General features: G+C 39.1%; 10 non-coding genes across 10 annotated transcripts; all 10 read left to right on the forward strand.

The window, feature by feature from the left end:
• Window positions 1-716: 716 nt before the first annotated feature.
• trnan-guu (transfer RNA asparagine (anticodon GUU)) lies at window positions 717-790 on the forward strand. Its single transcript has one exon. It is a non-coding gene; the product is annotated as a tRNA-Asn (tRNA).
• A 1,080-nt stretch (window positions 791-1,870) lies between these two features.
• On the forward strand, window positions 1,871-1,944 carry trnan-guu (transfer RNA asparagine (anticodon GUU)). The gene has a single exon. It is a non-coding gene; the product is annotated as a tRNA-Asn (tRNA).
• A 1,081-nt stretch (window positions 1,945-3,025) lies between these two features.
• trnan-guu (transfer RNA asparagine (anticodon GUU)) lies at window positions 3,026-3,099 on the forward strand. The gene has a single exon. It is a non-coding gene; the product is annotated as a tRNA-Asn (tRNA).
• Window positions 3,100-4,180: 1,081 nt separating this feature from the next.
• On the forward strand, window positions 4,181-4,254 carry trnan-guu (transfer RNA asparagine (anticodon GUU)). Its single transcript has one exon. It is a non-coding gene; the product is annotated as a tRNA-Asn (tRNA).
• Window positions 4,255-5,334: 1,080 nt separating this feature from the next.
• trnan-guu (transfer RNA asparagine (anticodon GUU)) lies at window positions 5,335-5,408 on the forward strand. The gene has a single exon. It is a non-coding gene; the product is annotated as a tRNA-Asn (tRNA).
• A 1,081-nt stretch (window positions 5,409-6,489) lies between these two features.
• On the forward strand, window positions 6,490-6,563 carry trnan-guu (transfer RNA asparagine (anticodon GUU)). The gene has a single exon. It is a non-coding gene; the product is annotated as a tRNA-Asn (tRNA).
• Window positions 6,564-7,642: 1,079 nt separating this feature from the next.
• trnan-guu (transfer RNA asparagine (anticodon GUU)) lies at window positions 7,643-7,716 on the forward strand. The gene has a single exon. It is a non-coding gene; the product is annotated as a tRNA-Asn (tRNA).
• Window positions 7,717-8,797: 1,081 nt separating this feature from the next.
• trnan-guu (transfer RNA asparagine (anticodon GUU)) lies at window positions 8,798-8,871 on the forward strand. Its single transcript has one exon. It is a non-coding gene; the product is annotated as a tRNA-Asn (tRNA).
• Window positions 8,872-9,952: 1,081 nt separating this feature from the next.
• Window positions 9,953-10,026, forward strand: trnan-guu (transfer RNA asparagine (anticodon GUU)). Its single transcript has one exon. It is a non-coding gene; the product is annotated as a tRNA-Asn (tRNA).
• Window positions 10,027-11,107: 1,081 nt separating this feature from the next.
• trnan-guu (transfer RNA asparagine (anticodon GUU)) lies at window positions 11,108-11,179 on the forward strand. Its single transcript has one exon. It is a non-coding gene; the product is annotated as a tRNA-Asn (tRNA).
• The last annotated feature ends 10,733 nt before the right edge of the window (window positions 11,180-21,912 follow it).

Here is a 21,912-nt window from a genome sequence, read left to right on the forward strand (position 1 = left end):
TTACAGTAAGCTTGCTTTTGACCTGCTGTGTTTCCTGTTGTCACATGTGATTGGTGTGTTGTTGAACATGAAAGATGACAAGTAACTATACCTACTGGTAAAATGGCTGTCAATGGTCTCTGATCTTCTGTTACTCAATAGCTTGATCATTCTGTGTTCTCCAAGGAACATATAATTTATTCTTATTAATCTGGCTAGTATGACAACGTAAATGATGTCAATCTGGCATGAAAAACCTTATTATTTATATTTATCTCGCGAGAAGGACAATGTTGGTCCAGTGTGTTTGTGTGTATATGTACGCCTATGCGCCATGAAAGTGACTAGTCACTTCATCATTCTTCCGGAGTCAGTCCCCTAATTATTTTTGAATGGGCTTGTCGATTATATTTTACTTTTGTGAAAATGCAGTTGTTTAAAATATAGATTTATCAGAATATATTTGTGATTGTGGCTGAATTTACTCCTGCCAGATGCCTTTTAATATAATGTTGCGCTGACGATCATTGCGCTACATCTTTGCCATTTTAAGGCCATTCAAAAAGCTAACAAACATTAGAAACCTACAGGGCTACTTCCTTGAAAATGTTGCTGCACTTTCGATGCACGTTAACACAACCATTGGAACAAAGTGTTGTTGTTTCGTAAACTCCATGTTCAGTTGGATGAGAGCTAAAATGGCCAGCGATCAAGCGTCAGGGTTAAATACACCACAGGTCTCTGTGGCGCAATTGGTTAGCGCGTTAGACTGTTAATCTAAAGGTTGGTGGTTCGAGCCCACCCAGGGACGACAGTTATCTGTTTGTTGTGCTCCATGATGTCAATGTGACATTATGAGATTCCTGTTAAATTTCTTTGTTGAGTGTCAATGCCAACACAAGCCTCTCTCGTGCAATCAGTCAGCATGTTTGACTGTCAATCTAAAGGTTGGTGCTTTGACACCACCCAGGGATGACATTGTGGAGATGTGAACTGACCCTTCCTGACTTGCTGTGAGCTTCCATGAGACTTTGGCCTGCTGAGTGTCAGTATAACCACAAGTCTCTGTGGTGCAATGTGTTGGCGCGTTCGACTGTTAGTTTAAAAGTTGGTGATTTGAGCCCACCCAGGGATGCTGTCTTTCTGTTTCTAGTGATATGGAAGACCTTCCTGGCCTTACAGTAAGCTTGCTTTTGACCTGCTGTGTTTCCTGTTGTCACATGTGATTGGTGTGTTGTTGAACATGAAAGATGACAAGTAACTATACCTACTGGTAAAATGGCTGTCAATGGTCTCTGATCTTCTGTTACTCAATAGCTTGATCATTCTGTGTTCTCCAAGGAACATATAATTTATTCTTATTAATCTGGCTAGTATGACAACGTAAATGATGTCAATCTGGCATGAAAAACCTTATTATTTATATTTATCTCGCGAGAAGGACAATGTTGGTCCAGTGTGTTTGTGTGTATATGTACGCCTATGCGCCATGAAAGTGACTAGTCACTTCATCATTCTTCCGGAGTCAGTCCCCTAATTATTTTTGAATGGGCTTGTCGATTATATTTTACTTTTGTGAAAATGCAGTTGTTTAAAATATAGATTTATCAGAATATATTTGTGATTGTGGCTGAATTTACTCCTGCCAGATGCCTTTTAATATAATGTTGCGCTGACGATCATTGCGCTACATCTTTGCCATTTTAAGGCCATTCAAAAAGCTAACAAACATTAGAAACCTACAGGGCTACTTCCTTGAAAATGTTGCTGCACTTTCGATGCACGTTAACACAACCATTGGAACAAAGTGTTGTTGTTCGTAAACTCCATGTTCAGTTGGATGAGAGCTAAAATGGCCAGCGATCAAGCGTCAGGGTTAAATACACCACAGGTCTCTGTGGCGCAATTGGTTAGCGCGTTAGACTGTTAATCTAAAGGTTGGTGGTTCGAGCCCACCCAGGGACGACAGTTATCTGTTTGTTGTGCTCCATGATGTCAATGTGACATTATGAGATTCCTGTTAAATTTCTTTGTTGAGTGTCAATGCCAACACAAGCCTCTCTCGTGCAATCAGTCAGCATGTTTGACTGTCAATCTAAAGGTTGGTGCTTTGACACCACCCAGGGATGACATTGTGGAGATGTGAACTGACCCTTCCTGACTTGCTGTGAGCTTCCATGAGACTTTGGCCTGCTGAGTGTCAGTATAACCACAAGTCTCTGTGGTGCAATGTGTTGGCGCGTTCGACTGTTAGTTTAAAAGTTGGTGATTTGAGCCCACCCAGGGATGCTGTCTTTCTGTTTCTAGTGATATGGAAGACCTTCCTGGCCTTACAGTAAGCTTGCTTTTGACCTGCTGTGTTTCCTGTTGTCACATGTGATTGGTGTGTTGTTGAACATGAAAGATGACAAGTAACTATACCTACTGGTAAAATGGCTGTCAATGGTCTCTGATCTTCTGTTACTCAATAGCTTGATCATTCTGTGTTCTCCAAGGAACATATAATTTATTCTTATTAATCTGGCTAGTATGACAACGTAAATGATGTCAATCTGGCATGAAAAACCTTATTATTTATATTTATCTCGCGAGAAGGACAATGTTGGTCCAGTGTGTTTGTGTGTATATGTACGCCTATGCGCCATGAAAGTGACTAGTCACTTCATCATTCTTCCGGAGTCAGTCCCCTAATTATTTTTGAATGGGCTTGTCGATTATATTTTACTTTTGTGAAAATGCAGTTGTTTAAAATATAGATTTATCAGAATATATTTGTGATTGTGGCTGAATTTACTCCTGCCAGATGCCTTTTAATATAATGTTGCGCTGACGATCATTGCGCTACATCTTTGCCATTTTAAGGCCATTCAAAAAGCTAACAAACATTAGAAACCTACAGGGCTACTTCCTTGAAAATGTTGCTGCACTTTCGATGCACGTTAACACAACCATTGGAACAAAGTGTTGTTGTTTCGTAAACTCCATGTTCAGTTGGATGAGAGCTAAAATGGCCAGCGATCAAGCGTCAGGGTTAAATACACCACAGGTCTCTGTGGCGCAATTGGTTAGCGCGTTAGACTGTTAATCTAAAGGTTGGTGGTTCGAGCCCACCCAGGGACGACAGTTATCTGTTTGTTGTGCTCCATGATGTCAATGTGACATTATGAGATTCCTGTTAAATTTCTTTGTTGAGTGTCAATGCCAACACAAGCCTCTCTCGTGCAATCAGTCAGCATGTTTGACTGTCAATCTAAAGGTTGGTGCTTTGACACCACCCAGGGATGACATTGTGGAGATGTGAACTGACCCTTCCTGACTTGCTGTGAGCTTCCATGAGACTTTGGCCTGCTGAGTGTCAGTATAACCACAAGTCTCTGTGGTGCAATGTGTTGGCGCGTTCGACTGTTAGTTTAAAAGTTGGTGATTTGAGCCCACCCAGGGATGCTGTCTTTCTGTTTCTAGTGATATGGAAGACCTTCCTGGCCTTACAGTAAGCTTGCTTTTGACCTGCTGTGTTTCCTGTTGTCACATGTGATTGGTGTGTTGTTGAACATGAAAGATGACAAGTAACTATACCTACTGGTAAAATGGCTGTCAATGGTCTCTGATCTTCTGTTACTCAATAGCTTGATCATTCTGTGTTCTCCAAGGAACATATAATTTATTCTTATTAATCTGGCTAGTATGACAACGTAAATGATGTCAATCTGGCATGAAAAACCTTATTATTTATATTTATCTCGCGAGAAGGACAATGTTGGTCCAGTGTGTTTGTGTGTATATGTACGCCTATGCGCCATGAAAGTGACTAGTCACTTCATCATTCTTCCGGAGTCAGTCCCCTAATTATTTTTGAATGGGCTTGTCGATTATATTTTACTTTTGTGAAAATGCAGTTGTTTAAAATATAGATTTATCAGAATATATTTGTGATTGTGGCTGAATTTACTCCTGCCAGATGCCTTTTAATATAATGTTGCGCTGACGATCATTGCGCTACATCTTTGCCATTTTAAGGCCATTCAAAAAGCTAACAAACATTAGAAACCTACAGGGCTACTTCCTTGAAAATGTTGCTGCACTTTCGATGCACGTTAACACAACCATTGGAACAAAGTGTTGTTGTTTCGTAAACTCCATGTTCAGTTGGATGAGAGCTAAAATGGCCAGCGATCAAGCGTCAGGGTTAAATACACCACAGGTCTCTGTGGCGCAATTGGTTAGCGCGTTAGACTGTTAATCTAAAGGTTGGTGGTTCGAGCCCACCCAGGGACGACAGTTATCTGTTTGTTGTGCTCCATGATGTCGATGTGATGTTATGAGATTCCTGTTAAATTTCCTTGTTGAGTGTCAATGCCAACACAAGCCTCTCTCGTGCAATCAGTCAGCATGTTTGACTGTCAATCTAAAGGTTGGTGCTTTGACACCACCCAGGGATGACATTGTGGAGATGTGAACTGACCCTTCCTGACTTGCTGTGAGCTTCCATGAGACTTTGGCCTGCTGAGTGTCAGTATAACCACAAGTCTCTGTGGTGCAATGTGTTGGCGCGTTCGACTGTTAGTTTAAAAGTTGGTGATTTGAGCCCACCCAGGGATGCTGTCTTTCTGTTTCTAGTGATATGGAAGACCTTCCTGGCCTTACAGTAAGCTTGCTTTTGACCTGCTGTGTTTCCTGTTGTCACATGTGATTGGTGTGTTGTTGAACATGAAAGATGACAAGTAACTATACCTACTGGTAAAATGGCTGTCAATGGTCTCTGATCTTCTGTTACTCAATAGCTTGATCATTCTGTGTTCTCCAAGGAACATATAATTTATTCTTATTAATCTGGCTAGTATGACAACGTAAATGATGTCAATCTGGCATGAAAAACCTTATTATTTATATTTATCTCGCGAGAAGGACAATGTTGGTCCAGTGTGTTTGTGTGTATATGTACGCCTATGCGCCATGAAAGTGACTAGTCACTTCATCATTCTTCCGGAGTCAGTCCCCTAATTATTTTTGAATGGGCTTGTCGATTATATTTTACTTTTGTGAAAATGCAGTTGTTTAAAATATAGATTTATCAGAATATATTTGTGATTGTGGCTGAATTTACTCCTGCCAGATGCCTTTTAATATAATGTTGCGCTGACGATCATTGCGCTACATCTTTGCCATTTTAAGGCCATTCAAAAAGCTAACAAACATTAGAAACCTACAGGGCTACTTCCTTGAAAATGTTGCTGCACTTTCGATGCACGTTAACACAACCATTGGAACAAAGTGTTGTTGTTTCGTAAACTCCATGTTCAGTTGGATGAGAGCTAAATGGCCAGCGATCAAGCGTCAGGGTTAAATACACCACAGGTCTCTGTGGCGCAATTGGTTAGCGCGTTAGACTGTTAATCTAAAGGTTGGTGGTTCGAGCCCACCCAGGGACGACAGTTATCTGTTTGTTGTGCTCCATGATGTCAATGTGACATTATGAGATTCCTGTTAAATTTCTTTGTTGAGTGTCAATGCCAACACAAGCCTCTCTCGTGCAATCAGTCAGCATGTTTGACTGTCAATCTAAAGGTTGGTGCTTTGACACCACCCAGGGATGACATTGTGGAGATGTGAACTGACCCTTCCTGACTTGCTGTGAGCTTCCATGAGACTTTGGCCTGCTGAGTGTCAGTATAACCACAAGTCTCTGTGGTGCAATGTGTTGGCGCGTTCGACTGTTAGTTTAAAAGTTGGTGATTTGAGCCCACCCAGGGATGCTGTCTTTCTGTTTCTAGTGATATGGAAGACCTTCCTGGCCTTACAGTAAGCTTGCTTTTGACCTGCTGTGTTTCCTGTTGTCACATGTGATTGGTGTGTTGTTGAACATGAAAGATGACAAGTAACTATACCTACTGGTAAAATGGCTGTCAATGGTCTCTGATCTTCTGTTACTCAATAGCTTGATCATTCTGTGTTCTCCAAGGAACATATAATTTATTCTTATTAATCTGGCTAGTATGACAACGTAAATGATGTCAATCTGGCATGAAAAACCTTATTATTTATATTTATCTCGCGAGAAGGACAATGTTGGTCCAGTGTGTTTGTGTGTATATGTACGCCTATGCGCCATGAAAGTGACTAGTCACTTCATCATTCTTCCGGAGTCAGTCCCCTAATTATTTTTGAATGGGCTTGTCGATTATATTTTACTTTTGTGAAAATGCAGTTGTTTAAAATATAGATTTATCAGAATATATTTGTGATTGTGGCTGAATTTACTCCTGCCAGATGCCTTTTAATATAATGTTGCGCTGACGATCATTGCGCTACATCTTTGCCATTTTAAGGCCATTCAAAAAGCTAACAAACATTAGAAACCTACAGGGCTACTTCCTTGAAAATGTTGCTGCACTTTCGATGCACGTTAACACAACCATTGGAACAAAGTGTTGTTGTTTCGTAAACTCCATGTTCAGTTGGATGAGAGCTAAAATGGCCAGCGATCAAGCGTCAGGGTTAAATACACCACAGGTCTCTGTGGCGCAATTGGTTAGCGCGTTAGACTGTTAATCTAAAGGTTGGTGGTTCGAGCCCACCCAGGGACGACAGTTATCTGTTTGTTGTGCTCCATGATGTCAATGTGACATTATGAGATTCCTGTTAAATTTCTTTGTTGAGTGTCAATGCCAACACAAGCCTCTCTCGTGCAATCAGTCAGCATGTTTGACTGTCAATCTAAAGGTTGGTGCTTTGACACCACCCAGGGATGACATTGTGGAGATGTGAACTGACCCTTCCTGACTTGCTGTGAGCTTCCATGAGACTTTGGCCTGCTGGTGTCAGTATAACCACAAGTCTCTGTGGTGCAATGTGTTGGCGCGTTCGACTGTTAGTTTAAAAGTTGGTGATTTGAGCCCACCCAGGGATGCTGTCTTTCTGTTTCTAGTGATATGGAAGACCTTCCTGGCCTTACAGTAAGCTTGCTTTTGACCTGCTGTGTTTCCTGTTGTCACATGTGATTGGTGTGTTGTTGAACATGAAAGATGACAAGTAACTATACCTACTGGTAAAATGGCTGTCAATGGTCTCTGATCTTCTGTTACTCAATAGCTTGATCATTCTGTGTTCTCCAAGGAACATATAATTTATTCTTATTAATCTGGCTAGTATGACAACGTAAATGATGTCAATCTGGCATGAAAAACCTTATTATTTATATTTATCTCGCGAGAAGGACAATGTTGGTCCAGTGTGTTTGTGTGTATATGTACGCCTATGCGCCATGAAAGTGACTAGTCACTTCATCATTCTTCCGGAGTCAGTCCCCTAATTATTTTGAATGGGCTTGTCGATTATATTTTACTTTTGTGAAAATGCAGTTGTTTAAAATATAGATTTATCAGAATATATTTGTGATTGTGGCTGAATTTACTCCTGCCAGATGCCTTTTAATATAATGTTGCGCTGACGATCATTGCGCTACATCTTTGCCATTTTAAGGCCATTCAAAAAGCTAACAAACATTAGAAACCTACAGGGCTACTTCCTTGAAAATGTTGCTGCACTTTCGATGCACGTTAACACAACCATTGGAACAAAGTGTTGTTGTTTCGTAAACTCCATGTTCAGTTGGATGAGAGCTAAAATGGCCAGCGATCAAGCGTCAGGGTTAAATACACCACAGGTCTCTGTGGCGCAATTGGTTAGCGCGTTAGACTGTTAATCTAAAGGTTGGTGGTTCGAGCCCACCCAGGGACGACAGTTATCTGTTTGTTGTGCTCCATGATGTCAATGTGACATTATGAGATTCCTGTTAAATTTCTTTGTTGAGTGTCAATGCCAACACAAGCCTCTCTCGTGCAATCAGTCAGCATGTTTGACTGTCAATCTAAAGGTTGGTGCTTTGACACCACCCAGGGATGACATTGTGGAGATGTGAACTGACCCTTCCTGACTTGCTGTGAGCTTCCATGAGACTTTGGCCTGCTGAGTGTCAGTATAACCACAAGTCTCTGTGGTGCAATGTGTTGGCGCGTTCGACTGTTAGTTTAAAAGTTGGTGATTTGAGCCCACCCAGGGATGCTGTCTTTCTGTTTCTAGTGATATGGAAGACCTTCCTGGCCTTACAGTAAGCTTGCTTTTGACCTGCTGTGTTTCCTGTTGTCACATGTGATTGGTGTGTTGTTGAACATGAAAGATGACAAGTAACTATACCTACTGGTAAAATGGCTGTCAATGGTCTCTGATCTTCTGTTACTCAATAGCTTGATCATTCTGTGTTCTCCAAGGAACATATAATTTATTCTTATTAATCTGGCTAGTATGACAACGTAAATGATGTCAATCTGGCATGAAAAACCTTATTATTTATATTTATCTCGCGAGAAGGACAATGTTGGTCCAGTGTGTTTGTGTGTATATGTACGCCTATGCGCCATGAAAGTGACTAGTCACTTCATCATTCTTCCGGAGTCAGTCCCCTAATTATTTTTGAATGGGCTTGTCGATTATATTTTACTTTTGTGAAAATGCAGTTGTTTAAAATATAGATTTATCAGAATATATTTGTGATTGTGGCTGAATTTACTCCTGCCAGATGCCTTTTAATATAATGTTGCGCTGACGATCATTGCGCTACATCTTTGCCATTTTAAGGCCATTCAAAAAGCTAACAAACATTAGAAACCTACAGGGCTACTTCCTTGAAAATGTTGCTGCACTTTCGATGCACGTTAACACAACCATTGGAACAAAGTGTTGTTGTTTCGTAAACTCCATGTTCAGTTGGATGAGAGCTAAAATGGCCAGCGATCAAGCGTCAGGGTTAAATACACCACAGGTCTCTGTGGCGCAATTGGTTAGCGCGTTAGACTGTTAATCTAAAGGTTGGTGGTTCGAGCCCACCCAGGGACGACAGTTATCTGTTTGTTGTGCTCCATGATGTCAATGTGACATTATGAGATTCCTGTTAAATTTCTTTGTTGAGTGTCAATGCCAACACAAGCCTCTCTCGTGCAATCAGTCAGCATGTTTGACTGTCAATCTAAAGGTTGGTGCTTTGACACCACCCAGGGATGACATTGTGGAGATGTGAACTGACCCTTCCTGACTTGCTGTGAGCTTCCATGAGACTTTGGCCTGCTGAGTGTCAGTATAACCACAAGTCTCTGTGGTGCAATGTGTTGGCGCGTTCGACTGTTAGTTTAAAAGTTGGTGATTTGAGCCCACCCAGGGATGCTGTCTTTCTGTTTCTAGTGATATGGAAGACCTTCCTGGCCTTACAGTAAGCTTGCTTTTGACCTGCTGTGTTTCCTGTTGTCACATGTGATTGGTGTGTTGTTGAACATGAAAGATGACAAGTAACTATACCTACTGGTAAAATGGCTGTCAATGGTCTCTGATCTTCTGTTACTCAATAGCTTGATCATTCTGTGTTCTCCAAGGAACATATAATTTATTCTTATTAATCTGGCTAGTATGACAACGTAAATGATGTCAATCTGGCATGAAAAACCTTATTATTTATATTTATCTCGCGAGAAGGACAATGTTGGTCCAGTGTGTTTGTGTGTATATGTACGCCTATGCGCCATGAAAGTGACTAGTCACTTCATCATTCTTCCGGAGTCAGTCCCCTAATTATTTTTGAATGGGCTTGTCGATTATATTTTACTTTTGTGAAAATGCAGTTGTTTAAAATATAGATTTATCAGAATATATTTGTGATTGTGGCTGAATTTACTCCTGCCAGATGCCTTTTAATATAATGTTGCGCTGACGATCATTGCGCTACATCTTTGCCATTTTAAGGCCATTCAAAAAGCTAACAAACATTAGAAACCTACAGGGCTACTTCCTTGAAAATGTTGCTGCACTTTCGATGCACGTTAACACAACCATTGGAACAAAGTGTTGTTGTTTCGTAAACTCCATGTTCAGTTGGATGAGAGCTAAAATGGCCAGCGATCAAGCGTCAGGGTTAAATACACCACAGGTCTCTGTGGCGCAATTGGTTAGCGCGTTAGACTGTTAATCTAAAGGTTGGTGGTTCGAGCCCACCCAGGGACGACAGTTATCTGTTTGTTGTGCTCCATGATGTCAATGTGACATTATGAGATTCCTGTTAAATTTCTTTGTTGAGTGTCAATGCCAACACAAGCCTCTCTCGTGCAATCAGTCAGCATGTTTGACTGTCAATCTAAAGGTTGGTGCTTTGACACCACCCAGGGATGACATTGTGGAGATGTGAACTGACCCTTCCTGACTTGCTGTGAGCTTCCATGAGACTTTGGCCTGCTGAGTGTCAGTATAACCACAAGTCTCTGTGGTGCAATGTGTTGGCGCGTTCGACTGTTAGTTTAAAAGTTGGTGATTTGAGCCCACCCAGGGATGCTGTCTTTCTGTTTCTAGTGATATGGAAGACCTTCCTGGCCTTACAGTAAGCTTGCTTTTGACCTGCTGTGTTTCCTGTTGTCACATGTGATTGGTGTGTTGTTGAACATGAAAGATGACAAGTAACTATACCTACTGGTAAAATGGCTGTCAATGGTCTCTGATCTTCTGTTACTCAATAGCTTGATCATTCTGTGTTCTCCAAGGAACATATAATTTATTCTTATTAATCTGGCTAGTATGACAACGTAAATGATGTCAATCTGGCATGAAAAACCTTATTATTTATATTTATCTCGCGAGAAGGACAATGTTGGTCCAGTGTGTTTGTGTGTATATGTACGCCTATGCGCCATGAAAGTGACTAGTCACTTCATCATTCTTCCGGAGTCAGTCCCCTAATTATTTTTGAATGGGCTTGTCGATTATATTTTACTTTTGTGAAAATGCAGTTGTTTAAAATATAGATTTATCAGAATATATTTGTGATTGTGGCTGAATTTACTCCTGCCAGATGCCTTTTAATATAATGTTGCGCTGACGATCATTGCGCTACATCTTTGCCATTTTAAGGCCATTCAAAAAGCTAACAAACATTAGAAACCTACAGGGCTACTTCCTTGAAAATGTTGCTGCACTTTCGATGCACGTTAACACAACCATTGGAACAAAGTGTTGTTGTTTCGTAAACTCCATGTTCAGTTGGATGAGAGCTAAAATGGCCAGCGATCAAGCGTCAGGGTTAAATACACCACAGGTCTCTGTGGCGCAATTGGTTAGCGTTAGACTGTTAATCTAAAGGTTGGTGGTTCGAGCCCACCCAGGGACGACAGTTATCTGTTTGTTGTGCTCCATGATGTCAATGTGACATTATGAGATTCCTGTTAAATTTCTTTGTTGAGTGTCAATGCCAACACAAGCCTCTCTCGTGCAATCAGTCAGCATGTTTGACTGTCAATCTACTTGGGGATGTTATTCAAAAACATAATGTTAACTTTCACTGCTATGCGGATGACACACAGCTGTACATTTCAATGAAACATGGTGAAGCCCCAAAATTGCCCTCGCTAGAAGCATGTGTTTCAGACATAAGGAAGTGGATGGCAGCAAACTTTCTACTTTTAAACTCGGATAAAACAGAGATGCTTGTTCTAGGTCCCAAGAAACAAAGAGATCTTCTGTTGAATCTGACAATTAATCTTAATGGTTGTACAGTCATCTCAAATAAAACTGTGAAGGACCTCGGCGTTACTCTGGACCCTGATCTCTCTTTTGAAGAACATATCAAGACCATTTCAAGGACAGCTTTTTTCCATCTACGTAACATTGCAAAAATCAGAAACTTTCTGTCCAAAAATGATGCAGAAAAATTAATCCATGCTTTTGTCACTTCTAGGTTAGACTACTGCAATGCTCTACTTTCCGGCTACCCGGATAAAGCACTAAATAAACTTCAGTTAGTGCTAAATACGGCTGCTAGAATCCTGACTAGAACCAAAAAATTTGATCATATTACTCCAGTGCTAGCCTCCCTACACTGGCTTCCTGTCAAAGCAAGGGCTGATTTCAAGGTTTTACTGCTAACCTACAAAGCATTACATGGGCTTGCTCCTACCTATCTCTCTGATTTGGTCCTGCCGTACATACCTACACGTACGCTACGGTCACAAGACGCAGGCCTCCTAATTGTCCCTAGAATTTCTAAGCAAACAGCTGGAGGCAGGGCTTTCTCCTATAGAGCTCCATTTTTATGGAACGGTCTGCCTACCCATGTCAGAGACGCAAACTCGGTCTCAACCTTTAAGTCTTTACTGAAGACTCATCTCTTCAGTGGGTCATATGATTGAGTGTAGTCTGGCCCAGGAGTGGGAAGGTGAACGGAAAGGCTCTGGAGCAACGAACCACCCTTGCTGTCTCTGCCTGGCCGGTTCCCCTCTTTCCACTGGGATTCTCTGCCTCTAACCCTATTACAGGGGCTGAGTCACTGGCTTACTTGGGCTCTCTCATGCCGTCCCTGGAGGGGGTGCGTCACCTGAGTGGGTTGATTCACTGATGTGGTCATCCTGTCTGGTTTGGCACCCCCTTGGGTTGTGCCATGGCGGAGATCTTTGCGGGCTATACTCAGCTTTGTCTCAGGATGGTAAGTTGGTGGTTGAAGATATCCCTCTAGTGGTGTGGGGGCTGTGCTTTGGCAAAGTGGGTGGGGTTATATCCTTCCTGTTTGGCCCTGTCCGGGGGTGTCCTCGGGTGGGGCCACAGTGTCTCCTGACCCCTCCTGTCTCAGCCTCCAGTATTTATGCTGCAGTAGTTTATGTGTCGGGGGCTGGGGTCAGTTTGTTATATCTGGAGTACTTCTCCAGTCCAATTCGGTGTCCTGTGTGAATCTAAGTGTGCGTTCTCTAATTCTCTCCTTCTCTCTCTCGGAGGACCTGAGCCCTAGGACCATGCCCCAGGACTACCTGACATGATGACTCCTTGCTGTCCCCAGTCCACCTGGCCGTGCTGCTGCTCCAGTTTCAACTGTTCTACCTTATTATTATTCGACCATGCTGGTCATTTATGAACATTTGAACATCTTGGCCATGTTCTGTTATAATCTCCACCCGGCACAGCCGGAAGAGGACTGGACACCCCACATATGCTCTCTCTAATTCTCTTTCCTTCTCTCTCTCGGAGGACCTGAGCCCTAGGACCATGCCCCAGTACTACCTGACATGATGACTCCTTGCTGTCCCCAGTCCACCTGGCCGTGCTGCTGCTCCAGTTTCAACTGTTCTGCCTGATTATTATTCGACCATGCTGGTCATTTATGAACATTTGAACATCTTGGCCATGTTCTGTTATAATCTCTACCCGGCACAGCCAGAAGAGGACTGGTCACCCCACATAGCCTGGTTTCTCTCTAGGTTTCTTCCTAGGTTTTGGCCTTTCTAGGGAGTTTTTCCTAACCACCGTGCATCTACACCTGCATTGCTTGCTGTTTGGGGTTTTAGGCTGGGTTTCTGTACAGCACTTTGAGATATCAGCTGATGTACGAATGGCTATATAAATAAATTTGATTTGATTTGATTTGAGAATGAATGTTGAATGTTCGAGGAGAATTAACGTTATATGTTAGGAGAATTAACATTGCATGTTAGAGGAGAATTAAAGTTGCATGTTAGGAGAATTAACGTTGCATGTTAGAGGGGAATTAACATTGAATGTTAGAGGAGAATAAATGTTGAATGCTAGGAGAATTAACATTGCATGTTAGGAGAATTAACATTGCATGTTAGGAGAATTAACGTTGCATGTTTGAGGAGAATTAAAATTGCATGTTATAGGGGAATTGACGTTGCATGTTAGAGCAGAATTAACGTTGCATGTTAGAAGAGAATTAACGTTGCATGTTAGAGGAGAATTAACGATGCATGTTAGAGGAGAATTAACGTTGCATGTTAGGAGAATTACTGCTGCATGTTAGGAGAATTAACGTTGCATGTTAGAGGAGAATTAACTTTGCATGTTAGAGGAGAATTAATGTTGCATGTTAGAGGAGAATTAACTTTGCATGTTAGAGGAGAATTAACGTTGCATGTTAGAGGAGAATTAACTTTGCATGTTAGAGGAGAATTAACGTTGCATGTTAGAGGAGAATTAACATTGCATGTTAGAGTAGAATTAACGTTGCATGTTAGAGGAGAATTAACGTTGCATGTTAGAGGAGAATTAACGTTGCATGTTAGAGGAGAATTAACTTTGCATGTTAGAGGAGAATTAACGTTGCATGTTAGAGTAGAATTAACGTTGCATGTTAGAGGAGAATTAACGTTGCATGTTAGAGGAGGATTAATGTTGAATGTTAGGAGAATTAACGTTGCATGTTAGAGGAGAATTAACGGTGCATGTTAGAGGAGAATTAACGTTGCATGTTCGAGGAGAATTAACATTGCATGTTAGAGGAGAATTAACATTGCATGTTAGAGGAGAATTAACATTGCATGTTAGAGGAGGATTAATGTTGAATGTTAGGAGAATTGAAGTTGCATGTTAGGAGAATTAATGTTGCATGTTAGAGGAGGATTAATGTTGAATGTTAGGAGAATTAACGTTGCATGTTAGAGGAGGATTAATGTTGAATGTTAGGAGAATTAACGTTGCATGTTAGGAGAATTAACGTTGCATGTTAGGAGAATTAACGTTGCATGTTAGAGGAGAAGAAACATTGCATGTTAGAGGAGAATTAATGTTGAATGTTCGAGGAGAATTAACGTTGCATGTTAGAGGAGAATTAACATTGCATATTAGAGGAGAATTAATGTTGAATGTTCGAGGAGAATTAATGTTGCATGTTAGAGGAGAATTAATGTTGCATGTTAGAGGAGAATTAACGTTGCATGTTAGAGGAGAATTAACGTTGCATGTTAGAGGAGAATTAACATTGCATGTTAGAGAAGAATTAACGTTGCATGTTAGAGGAGAATTAACGTTGCATGTTAGAGTAGAATTAACATTGCATGTTAGAGGAGAATTAACACTGCATGTTAGAGGAGAATTAACGTTGCATGTTAGAGGAGAATTAACATTGCATGTTAGAGGAGAATTAACGTTGCATATTAGAGGAGAATTTACGTTGCATGTTAGAGGAGAATTAACATAGCATGTTAGAGGAGAATTAATGTTGAATGTTAGGAGAATTAACATTGCATATTAGGAGAATTAACATTGCATGTTAGGAGAATTAACATTGCATGTTAGAGGAGAATTAACCTTGCATGTTTGAGGATAATTAACGTTGCATGTTCGAGGAGAATTAACATTGCATGTTAGAGGAGAATTAACATTGCATGTTAGAGAAGAATTAACGTTGCATGTTAGAGGAGAATTAACGTTGCATGTTAGAGTAGAATTAACATTGCATGTTAGAGGAGAATTAACACTGCATGTTAGAGGAGAATTAACGTTGCATGTTAGAGGAGAATTAACGTTGCATGTTAGAGGAGAATTAACGTTGCATATTACAGGAGAATTTACGTTGCATATTAGAGGAGAATTTACGTTGCATATTAGAGGAGAATTTACGTTGCATGTTAGAGGAGAATTAACATAGCATGTTAGAGGAGAATTAATGTTGAATGTTAGGAGAATTAACATTGCATGTTAGGAGAATTAACACTGCATGTTAGGAGAATTAACATTGCATGTTAGAGGAGAATTAACCTTGCATGTTTGAGGATAATTAACGTTGCATGTTCGAGGAGAATTAACATTGCATGTTAGAGGAGAATTAACATTGCATGTTAGAGGAGAATTAACATTGCATGTTAGAGGAGGATTAATGTTGAATGTTAGGAGAGTTAACATTGCATGTTAGAGGAGAATTGAAGTTGCATGTTAGGAGAATTAATGTTGCATGTTAGAGGAGGATTAATGTTGAATGTTAGGAGAATTAACGTTGCATGTTAGAGGAGAATTGAAGTTGCATGTTAGGAGAATTAATGTTGCATGTTAGAGGAGGATTAATGTTGAATGTTAGGAGAATTAACGTTGCATGTTAGAGGAGAATTAAAGTTGCATGTTAGGAGAATTAACATTGCATGTTAGAGGAGGATTAATGTTGAATGTTAGGAGAATTAACGTTGCATGTTAGAGGAGAATTAAAGTTGCATGTTAGGAGAATTAATGTTGCATGTTAGAGGAGAATTAATTTTGAATGTTAGGAGAATTAACGTTGCATGTTAGGAGAATTAACGTTGCATGTTAGGAGAATTAACGTTGCATGTTCGGACAATTAACGTTGCATGTTAGGAGAATTAACGTTGCATGTTAGAGGAGAATTAACTTTGCATGTTAGAGGAGAATTAACGTTGCATGTTAGAGGAGAATTAACTTTGCATGTTAGAGGAGAATTAACGTTGCATGTTAGAGGAGAATTAACTTTGCATGTTAGAGGAGAATTAACGTTGCATGTTAGAGGAGAATTAACATTGCATGTTAGAGGAGAATTAACGTTGCATGTTAGAGGAGAATTAACATTGCATGTTAGAGGAGAATTAACATTGCATGTTAGAGGAGAATTAACGTTGCATGTTAGAGGAGAATTAACTTTGCATGTTAGAGGAGAATTAACATTGCATGTTAGAGGAGAATTAACATTGCCTGTTAGAGGAGAATTAACGTTGCATGTTAGAGGAGAATTAACTTTGCATGTTAGAGGAGAATTAACGTTGCATGTTAGAGGAGAATTAACATTGCATGTTAGAGGAGAATTAACGTTGCATGTTAGAGGAGAATTAACATTGCATGTTAGAGGAGAATTAATGTTGCATGTTAGAGGAGAATTTACGTTGCATGTTAGAGGAGAATTAACATAGCATGTTAGAGGAGAATTAATGTTGCATGTTAGAGGAGAATTGAAGTTGCATGTTAGGAGAATTAATGTTGCATGTTAGAGGAGGATTAATGTTGAATGTTAGGAGAATTAACATTGCATGTTAGAGGAGGATTAATGTTGAATGTTAGGAGAATTAACGTTGCATGTTAGGAGAATTAACGTTGCATGTTAGGAGAATTAACGTTGCATGTTAGAGGAGAAGAAACATTGCATGTTAGAGGAGAATTAATGTTGAATGTTGAGGAGAATTAACGTTGCATGTTAGAGGAGAATTAACATTGCATATTAGAGGAGAATTAATGTTGAATGTTCGAGGAGAATTAATGTTGCATGTTAGAGGAGAATTAATGTTGCATGTTAGAGGAGAATTAACGTTGCATGTTAGAGGAGAATTAACGTTGCATGTTAGAGGAGAATTAACATTGCATGTTAGAGAAGAATTAACGTTGCATGTTAGAGGAGAATTAACGTTGCATGTTAGAGTAGAATTAACATTGCATGTTAGAGGAGAATTAACACTGCATGTTAGAGGAGAATTAACGTTGCATGTTAGAGGAGAATTAACATTGCATGTTAGAGGAGAATTAACGTTGCATATTAGAGGAGAATTTACGTTGCATGTTAGAGGAGAATTAACATAGCATGTTAGAGGAGAATTAATGTTGAATGTTAGGAGAATTAACATTGCATATTAGGAGAATTAACATTGCATGTTAGGAGAATTAACATTGCATGTTAGAGGAGAATTAACCTTGCATGTTTGAGGATAATTAACGTTGCATGTTCGAGGAGAATTAACATTGCATGTTAGAGGAGAATTAACATTGCATGTTAGAGAAGAATTAACGTTGCATGTTAGAGGAGAATTAACGTTGCATGTTAGAGTAGAATTAACATTGCATGTTAGAGGAGAATTAACACTGCATGTTAGAGGAGAATTAACGTTGCATGTTAGAGGAGAATTAACGTTGCATGTTAGAGGAGAATTAACGTTGCATATTACAGGAGAATTTACGTTGCATATTAGAGGAGAATTTACGTTGCATATTAGAGGAGAATTTACGTTGCATGTTAGAGGAGAATTAACATAGCATGTTAGAGGAGAATTAATGTTGAATGTTAGGAGAATTAACATTGCATGTTAGGAGAATTAACACTGCATGTTAGGAGAATTAACATTGCATGTTAGAGGAGAATTAACCTTGCATGTTTGAGGATAATTAACGTTGCATGTTCGAGGAGAATTAACATTGCATGTTAGAGGAGAATTAACATTGCATGTTAGAGGAGAATTAACATTGCATGTTAGAGGAGGATTAATGTTGAATGTTAGGAGAGTTAACATTGCATGTTAGAGGAGAATTGAAGTTGCATGTTAGGAGAATTAATGTTGCATGTTAGAGGAGGATTAATGTTGAATGTTAGGAGAATTAACGTTGCATGTTAGAGGAGAATTGAAGTTGCATGTTAGGAGAATTAATGTTGCATGTTAGAGGAGGATTAATGTTGAATGTTAGGAGAATTAACGTTGCATGTTAGAGGAGAATTAAAGTTGCATGTTAGGAGAATTAACATTGCATGTTAGAGGAGGATTAATGTTGAATGTTAGGAGAATTAACGTTGCATGTTAGAGGAGAATTAAAGTTGCATGTTAGGAGAATTAATGTTGCATGTTAGAGGAGAATTAATTTTGAATGTTAGGAGAATTAACGTTGCATGTTAGGAGAATTAACGTTGCATGTTAGGAGAATTAACGTTGCATGTTCGGACAATTAACGTTGCATGTTAGGAGAATTAACGTTGCATGTTAGAGGAGAATTAACTTTGCATGTTAGAGGAGAATTAACGTTGCATGTTAGAGGAGAATTAACTTTGCATGTTAGAGGAGAATTAACGTTGCATGTTAGAGGAGAATTAACTTTGCATGTTAGAGGAGAATTAACGTTGCATGTTAGAGGAGAATTAACATTGCATGTTAGAGGAGAATTAACGTTGCATGTTAGAGGAGAATTAACATTGCATGTTAGAGGAGAATTAACATTGCATGTTAGAGGAGAATTAACGTTGCATGTTAGAGGAGAATTAACTTTGCATGTTAGAGGAGAATTAACATTGCATGTTAGAGGAGAATTAACATTGCCTGTTAGAGGAGAATTAACGTTGCATGTTAGAGGAGAATTAACTTTGCATGTTAGAGGAGAATTAACGTTGCATGTTAGAGGAGAATTAACATTGCATGTTAGAGGAGAATTAACGTTGCATGTTAGAGGAGAATTAACATTGCATGTTAGAGGAGAATTAATGTTGCATGTTAGAGGAGAATTTACGTTGCATGTTAGAGGAGAATTAACATAGCATGTTAGAGGAGAATTATTGTTGAATGTTAGGAGAATTAACATTGCATATTAGAGGAGAATTAACATTGCATGTTAGGAGAATTAACATTGCATGTTAGAGGAGAATTAATATTGAATAATAGGAGAATTAACGTTGCATGTTAGAGGAGAATTAACATTGCATGTTAGAGGAGAATTAACATTGCATGTTAGAGGAGAATTAACATTGCATGTTAGAGGACAATTAACGTTGCATGTTAGAGGAGAATTACGTTGCATATTAGGAGAATTAATGTTGAATGATAGGAGAATTAACGTTGCATGTTAGGAGAATTAACGTTGCATGTTAGGAGAATTAACGTTGCATGTTAGAGGAGAATTAACGTTGCATGTTGGAGGAGAATTAACATTGCATGTTAGAGGAGAATTAACATTGCAATTTAGAGGAGAATTAACGTTGCATGTTAGAGGAGAATTAACGTTGCATATTAGGAGAATTAACGTTGCATGTTAGGAGATTTAACGTTGCATGTTAGATGTAGAATTAACATTGCATGTTAGAGGAGAATTAACATTGCAATTTAGAGGAGAATTAACGTTGCATGTTAGAGGAGAATTAACGTTGCATATTAGGAGAATTAACGTTGCATGTTAGGAGATTTAACGTTGCATGTTAGAGGAGAATTAACGTTGCATGTTAGAGGAGAATTAATGTTGAATGGTAGGAGAATTAACGTTGCATGTTAGGAGAATTAACGTGCATGTTAGAGGAGAATTAACGTTGCATGTTCGAGGAGAATTAACATTGCATGTTAGAGGAGAATTAACATTGCATGTTAGAGGAGAATTAACATTGCATGTTAGAGGAGGATTAATGTTGAATGTTAGGAGAATTAACGTTGCATGTTAGAGGAGAAATGAAGTTGCATGTTAGGAGAATTAATGTTGCATGTTAGAGGAGGATTAATGTTGAATGTTAGGAGAATTAATGTTGCATGTTAGAGGAGAATTAATGTTGAATGTTAGGAGAATTAACGTTGCATGTTAGGAGAATTAACGTTGCATGTTAGGAGAATTAACGTTGCATGTTAGAGGAGAACAAACATTGCATGTTAGAGGAGAATTAATGTTGAATGTTTGTGGAGAATTAACTTTGCATGTTAGAGGAGAATTAACGTTGCATGTTAGAGGAGAATTAACATTGCATGTTAGAGTAGAATTAACGTTGCATGTTAGAGGAGAATTAACTTTGCATGTTAGAGGAGAATTAACGTTGCATGTTAGAGGAGAATTAACTTTGCATGTTAGAGGAGAATTAACGTTGCATGTTAGAGGAGAATTAACTTTGCATGTTAGAGGAGAATTAACGTTGCATGTTAGAGGAGAATTAACATTGCATGTTAGAGGAGAATTAACGTTGCATGTTAGAGGAGAATTAACTTTGCATGTTAGAGGAGAATTAACGTTGCATGTTAGAGGAGAATTAACATTGCATGTTAGAGGAGAATTAACGTTGCATGTTAGAGGAGAATTAACATTGCATGTTAGAGGAGAATTAATGTTGCATGTTAGAGGAGAATTTACGTTGCATGTTAGAGGAGAATTAACATAGCATGTTAGAGGAGAATTATTGTTGAATGTTAGGAGAATTAACATTGCATATTAGAGGAGAATTAACATTGCATGTTAGGAGAATTAACATTGCATGTTAGAGGAGAATTAATATTGAATAATAGGAGAATTAACGTTGCATGTTAGAGGAGAATTAACATTGCATGTTAGAGGAGAATTAACATTGCATGTTAGATGAGAATTAATGTTGAATGTTAGGAGAATTAACGTTGCATGTTAGAGGAGAATTAAAGTTGCATGTTAGGAGAATTAACATTGCATGTTAGAGGAGGATTAATGTTGAATGTTAGGAGAATTAACGTTGCATGTTAGAGGAGAATTGAAGTTGCATGTTAGGAGAATTAATGTTGCATGTTAGAGGAGGATTAATGTTGAATGTTAGGAGAATTAACGTTGCATGTTAGAGGAGAATTAAAGTTGCATGTTAGGAGAATTAACATTGCATGTTAGAGGAGGAGTAATGTTGAATGTTAGGAGAATTAACGTTGCATGTTAGAGGAGAATTAAAGTTGCATGTTAGGAGAATTAATGTTGCATGTTAGAGGAGAATTAATTTTGAATGTTAGGAGAATTAACGTTGCATGTTAGGAGAATTAACGTTGCATGTTAGGAGAATTAACGTTGCATGTTCGGACAATTAACGTTGCATGTTAGGAGAATTAACGTTGCATGTTAGAGGAGAATTAACTTTGCATGTTAGAGGAGAATTAACGTTGCATGTTAGAGGAGAATTAACTTTGCATGTTAGAGGAGAATTAACGTTGCATGTTAGAGGAGAATTAACTTTGCATGTTAGAGGAGAATTAACGTTGCATGTTAGAGGAGAATTAACATTGCATGTTAGAGGAGAATTAACGTTGCATGTTAGAGGAGAATTAACATTGCATGTTAGAGGAGAATTAACATTGCATGTTAGAGGAGAATTAACGTTGCATGTTAGAGGAGAATTAACTTTGCATGTTAGAGGAGAATTAACATTGCATGTTAGAGGAGAATTAACATTGCCTGTTAGAGGAGAATTAACGTTGCATGTTAGAGGAGAATTAACTTTGCATGTTAGAGGAGAATTAACGTTGCATGTTAGAGGAGAATTAACATTGCATGTTAGAGGAGAATTAACGTTGCATGTTAGAGGAGAATTAACATTGCATGTTAGAGGAGAATTAATGTTGCATGTTAGAGGAGAATTTACGTTGCATGTTAGAGGAGAATTAACAT

Source organism: Oncorhynchus masou, unplaced genomic scaffold (genome assembly GCF_036934945.1).
Source record: "Oncorhynchus masou masou isolate Uvic2021 unplaced genomic scaffold, UVic_Omas_1.1 unplaced_scaffold_1652, whole genome shotgun sequence".
In the NCBI taxonomy this organism is placed as follows: domain Eukaryota; kingdom Metazoa; phylum Chordata; class Actinopteri; order Salmoniformes; family Salmonidae; genus Oncorhynchus; species Oncorhynchus masou.